Here is a 6,000-nt window from a genome sequence, read left to right as displayed (position 1 = left end):
AATGTTATAGCACTGCCTTTAGTAGCATCACACAGCTCCTGCTGTTTCCTCCTCATGTCCTTACCAGGCATGTCTGGACAATGTTATATCATGAGTAATATTTTTTTTTTTTTTTAAATCCATCTAAATAAAACACACACATGTACGCACACACAGTGACATTTTAGACCTTCTTCAGAATACTGTATATACTTTGGGCATCATGGTGCTGATCCAGAATCCTTACATTATTATTTATTACTAGAGCTACAATAATAAAGCAATGAGGAGGGGGAAGTAATAAATATGAAATAATGTATTGATGATGATTCCATTTGTTTCACTATCCACTCTGTGCAGGGGAAAGCTTATTACATTTTTAAACTGTAGAGATACAATAATTTTGCTGCTGTAAACTCCAAATTTTGTCTTATTTAAAATATAAATCTAATATAATCTGCTTCTTAATGTATGTTCTTTAAAATACAGTGTGTGTTTTTTAATATATTATAATTATAATAATGCATAATTATGTGGACATGCATATTAGATCGTTTTTAGTGAAATATAATCCCTCCAGAAAGGCAGGAAAAGTCCTGTAACTTACTTTAAAACTAAATATGTTCCCTAAAACGGTGACAGAGCTACAGACCCATGACAGCCTTACACAGGTAGCCAGCAGCTATGACCAGCACTACTTGTGCAGTTAATAAAAGGACACGTAATGTTTGTCGCGCTGTCGCACACACAGCACGCTCGTTTGTTTCAGTTCGTCAGTTGCCACAAGACAACTTACCAACGTGTACGTAATAAGCCAATACTCCTGTGTGCTATACACTATATATTATTGTTGAGGGGCACAGACAGGACTCCACACGCACGCACACATAAAATTTTATTTTATTTTTTATTTTTTTTAAAAAGTTGCCTCAACAAAGGGCACTTTGGGCACCCATCAGGAAAGGGGCGGGTGCTCAAGCCCCTCTAGCCCCCCCCCCTCTGCACGTGCCTGTTAAGAGATGATTCTCCCATACAACCTCTTTTTATAAGAGCCTGCCACCAAAGAAAATTTGCTTCAATGTAAAATTGGCTTTAGTAGACTACATCGAAGGAAAACCAGACAAACAAGTTCAGCCTACAACATGAAGTACCCTAGATCAAAACAGAAAGCACAAAAAAACCACAGAATACAAGTGTCATGCCAAGAACTTTCATGTATTTAAATGGTAGTAAATGTTTGCTTATAGTCTGTCAAACATATCTCATCACAATTCTATAAATACATTTTAAGATGCCAAAAAGGACACTGGATTGCTCATAATGAGGAACGCATAGGTACAATGACGAGTCATAAATATACTTGCAAAACGGGCAATTCCTTTATTTTATATATAACCCTTCAATACTCATGAACCCATTAACCGTATGCTATCTACCAACATAAATAAATATTCTGTATGTTTAGACATAAAAAAAGGAAAAAGAAAAAACAGAAATCTCTTTTGTTCCCGATTGTGAGATGAGGGATCTGTCAACAACGATTGCTTAATGTGGTTCACCACCTGCACAGACAGGTAAATGAGTTTTTTTGCCAACCTACAAAACTTTCTACCTGATATTCTGGAGATAATAATTCGACGAGTTACCAGTTAAACGGATGCTTGGAAGTAAACGGAAGCGTCATCTCCAAGATGGAGCTAAACGCTGCAAAGTAAGTCAGGAGTCATGAAGCAGGTGAGTCGATAGAACATAAAACACACATGTACACACACACACACACACACACACACACACACACACACACACACACACACGAAGATTTGAGCTTGGAGTGTATGTTCGACATGATTTATTAGTGAGTTTTTACAACATAAGTCAAGCCTAATGAGTCAGCGGTAAAATAATCTACTGGACGAGTGGCCTGGGATGGAGTCGAATTCACGTCCTTGATGATCTTTTTGTTTTCCTGTCCCTCCCTGTCTACAATGCTATCACACCAGATGGATTAAATGGAATGAAGGACCTTTACTTTTAACGGTTTTTTCTGTCTTTTTCTCGTTTTTCTTTTTCTTTTTTCTTTTTACTTTCTAAATTGATTCAGCAATATTTTCCTCGGGGATTGGAGTATGTACGGTATGTAAGTTAAAATAAGAATCCTATTATCAGAAGGACTGCATGTAGGGCGCAGCGCTCCCCATGACAAACAGATGGGAACTAGCAGCATTTGGGTAGCTCTCGTCAGCATACGACAATCGTTAACATGTCACACACACACATGTAGACAATATGGTTCAGCCCATTTCAAAGACGATCACTTTTCAAACACCCTGTCGTCACTTGTAAGAAGATTTCATCATCTAAAACATGTATCAAGCTGAATGAAAAACTGAATTTTCACAAACTAACTCCCATGGATGACTTGGGAACTGCATCAAAGTAAAATGCTGCAGTAACAGACAGAGATAAAAGTGTTCACCATCAGATCTGGACTATCTAAAAAATTGAACCCACCAACAGGACAGGAAAGCCAGGTTCCCCTAATAAATCTTCATCTCAGTGGGATCTATTTCAGGTATAGAAATCAGTGCACACCTGAGTGCGGTGTGTTTAAAATTGGAATCTATATTGTCTAGAGCAGCTGCATACTTTAACAACTGCATGTTACAAGTCTTTTATTGTTGCGGAGCTTCTTGGTTTGCATACCATGTAATCAAGCGCTCTGGTTGTGTGCCCCCGCTACCTTGACCCTCTGGTTATAAATGACATATTTTTAGGCGTTATTACGTGGGAGGTGGGGCTAATTAGACTATTTAGCCGCATATGTTTGCCTCTCAGACTCAATGGGAGACACATTCTCCTAAAAGGATTACAGATGTACCTGCTTCAGACTCTCGGGTTTGGTAGGATTTCGTACCTTTGCTGATATAGATATATTTGAGTATTTTAAGGCTGTATAATGATGGTTCTCCACCTGTTCTTTTAGCTTGGCTGATTTTTGGATTCTCTACTGATTGTGGTAAGTGATATTGATTTATTTATTAGTTCTTTTTGAGTTGTGAGGATCCGTGTATAGGGCCACTGGCTTGACACAACTGATAAGGTTCCGACTGCTGGTGCGCTGTTTGTGGAAGCTTTGAGAGAGAGAGAGAGAGAGAGAGAGAGAGAGAGAGAGAGAGAGAGACCGTGCGTCATAGGTAATAATGCTTGGAGGCAAGGTACTTTCTTCTCCACTTCCCACTGCCAGTATTATAAATAATAATAGCATAAATAATAATAGCATGCATATATATATATATATAGATAGATAGATAGATAGATAGATAGATAGATAGATAGATAGATAGATAGATAGATAGATAGATAGATAGATAGATAGATAGATATGACGGGCAGAAAAGGGGGGGGGGTAATAAAGGGATAGCGTAAAAAGAAGATAAGATAAGATAAGATAAGATAAGATAGAACTTTATTAATCCCTCGGGTGGGTTCCTCTGGGAAATTCGACTTCCAAAAAAAGCACAGCAACGACCGAAGTTACAGTTACAGAACTGTTATATATATATACACACACACACACACACACACATATATATAAATACAGAGACAAATATAAATAAAATATACAAAGGGGATAAATAGAATAAATAGGAATAAAAAATAAAAATACAAGTGAATTGCACATTTCAAGTATTGAGTCTATTGCACTGTTGACTATTTACAAAAAGTATTGCACAAGGTATTGTACAGTGAGGTGCAAATGCACAATGTATCACCAACTGCCTCACCGCTATTAACAAACAAGCATGCAACACCTGGAACACAAACAAATCCACAGGTATATAAATCAGCTAACTTCTTGTGGTGTGTGTGTTGTTGTTTTTGGGGGTTTTTTCCCATCTTTTTTCATCTTCTAGTAATTTACTGTGGCGTTGTGGGAAAAAGAATGGGAAAGGTGATAGCATCAGATGCGTGACGTCAGGGCGTGGGCGGCAGACTGATTCATCCATTTGAAGACACCTCGGGGCAGTCTCGTGGGTTCTTCAGGGACGTCAGACTGTAGAATCATATATATATATCTTGTATAGTTAACGAGTGGTATGGGGAATATTATTGGAGCAAAAGGATTTGTTTGTGCTTCCCAAACATTTAGATCTGTGAGGTCAGTTGTGTGTGCGTTATCAACTCGGTGTGTGTTTTGCAAGAATATTTACAGAACTTCATAAATAGTTCAAAAGGTGCATAGGCATCTGCAAATATGAATTAAGAACCTCTCGTGCATGCAGACCTTTAAATGTAAATTCAAACTTGAGGGCGTATTATGAGTAAATGCCCGGGACAAATCTATAAACGCCTCCAGAGATGTTCAAATTCTTCGATTAAATCACTGAAAATAGAGACAACTGTTTTACCGTCAGTCTTTTTTTTTAACCTGTGGTTCTTTACATTCTTTACCGTAGACAATCAAGATTCCTAATGCTATTCAATTTTAGTCCAAGTTTTTAGTAACTCATCATTTTCAATTTGTGCTTGCTGACAGTTTCTGCCGCAGGAGCAAACGCAGCCTCCAGAAACGACTGTGGGTGAGTCACTGTTTCTTCACTCGCTTTGTGTTCTTTAATTTCTGGCCGCTGATCAAAGGTCAAGCGTTTGGTTATAGACTACAGAGAACTCATTGTATTGATAAGGCTCCTCGCAATTTTAGAGTTCGAACAATTGTGTTGATTACAGTCGAGGCAGAGTGGTTATGCGGTTGTGCAGATGATGTTTTTTGCGAGGGCGGCGGCAAAGATGAGTGCAGTGCCAAGGAATTCCGCAGTAAGTTGAATGAAATGGAACAGCGTGTGGTGACTGGATCAGATTTCAGTCGACATGTGTGAAGGGAACCTAGGTGATAAGGAAGTGTTGGGCAGGTGTGATGATAAGGAGAGAAAATAAGTTGGTTTTGGATTCTGAACACATTTGACTGCGTGAGAGTGTGTGTGTGTGTGTGTGTGGGGGGGGGGGGGGGGGGGGGACGCGAATACAGATTAAATACATGGTATGCAGAAGCAGACGGTGCAGTCTGAAAGTGAATGGGAGACTTCAAGGTGGTGTCAGGTCAAACTAGATGGTGGTCTGCAGGATGATTTAAGAAATCAAGGATATGAAGCAAGAAAAGCAGAGGCAAGGGTCACATGGTGAAACTGGAAACAGAAGAACATAGAGTTCTCGGAGGATAAAGTACATCAAAGTATTTAAAGGGAGAGGTTGTCAAAGAAAAAGTGTGATATTCAGGGAGATGAATGTCAACAGGCTGTGAGGAGGTTGAGGACACACATGCAGACACATAGATGCGAGAGTGAGGTTTAACAGTAGGCAAGCCGTTTATTAATACCTGAACATAAAAAAGCAAGAGGCAAAATGGAAACTGAGGTTTAACTAACATAAACTGGGTGAACTAACTCAAAACACTGAACAGCAAACCCGGAGATGGACACAGAAACATGGAGAGAGAGAGGGAGCAAGTTTGTGTGACTAAGGCTAGAGATAGAAATGTACAATGAGTAAAGAGAGCCTGTTGAGAGGGTGGAGAGTATTCTGAAAAGCTCATGAGAGTCAAAAGTGGAAGGATGGAGGAGTGTTGAATCAGAAAGTGCAGGACATGAAAAACACACACCACTGGGTTTTTGAACAGTTTTCACTCAAAGTCTGTCATCACTGTGAGTGCTGCTATAAAGTCAACTAAATAAAGTAAAAGGTATAACATTTATTTTAAAGCATATCCAGGCACTATGCATTACTGACAATGTATGAAAGGTGCTGCGCTGCAGTGGTTTGATCCATATCGTTTCCCTTCGGCAGTGTCATTAGAAGGCATAGCATACATTTTCACTGCTTTGCAGATGATACCCAACTTTGTCTATCCATGAAGCCAGATAACACACACCAATTACTTAAACTGCAGGAATGTCTTGAAGAGATAAAGACATGATTTCTAAATTCAGATAAAACTGACATTATTGTACTTGACCCCAAAAATCT

The 6,000-nt window shown here is 39.0% G+C and overlaps 1 protein-coding gene across 1 annotated transcript in view; it reads left to right on the top strand.

Annotated features, from left to right (window-relative positions):
- The first annotated feature begins 1,617 nt into the window (after window positions 1–1,617).
- Window positions 1,618–6,000, top strand: part of LOC147314594 (uncharacterized) — a 29,943-nt gene continuing 25,560 nt past the window's right edge. The window contains exons 1-3 of the mRNA XM_086261655.1: window positions 1,618–1,713; window positions 2,963–2,995; window positions 4,517–4,559. The gene's annotated coding sequence lies outside the window, so the exon portion shown is untranslated. The remainder of the gene's footprint in view (window positions 1,714–2,962; window positions 2,996–4,516; window positions 4,560–6,000) is intronic.

Source organism: Aulonocara sp. 'chitande type north' Nkhata Bay, linkage group LG14 (assembly GCF_057382095.1).
Source record: "Aulonocara sp. 'chitande type north' Nkhata Bay isolate Kocher_YH1m ecotype deep benthic linkage group LG14, A_spYH_male_GT1.1, whole genome shotgun sequence".
NCBI lineage: Eukaryota > Metazoa > Chordata > Actinopteri > Cichliformes > Cichlidae > Aulonocara > Aulonocara sp. 'chitande type north' Nkhata Bay.
The sequence above is the reverse complement of the archived record's forward strand: the minus strand, read 5'-3'. Positions and strand labels throughout refer to the sequence as shown.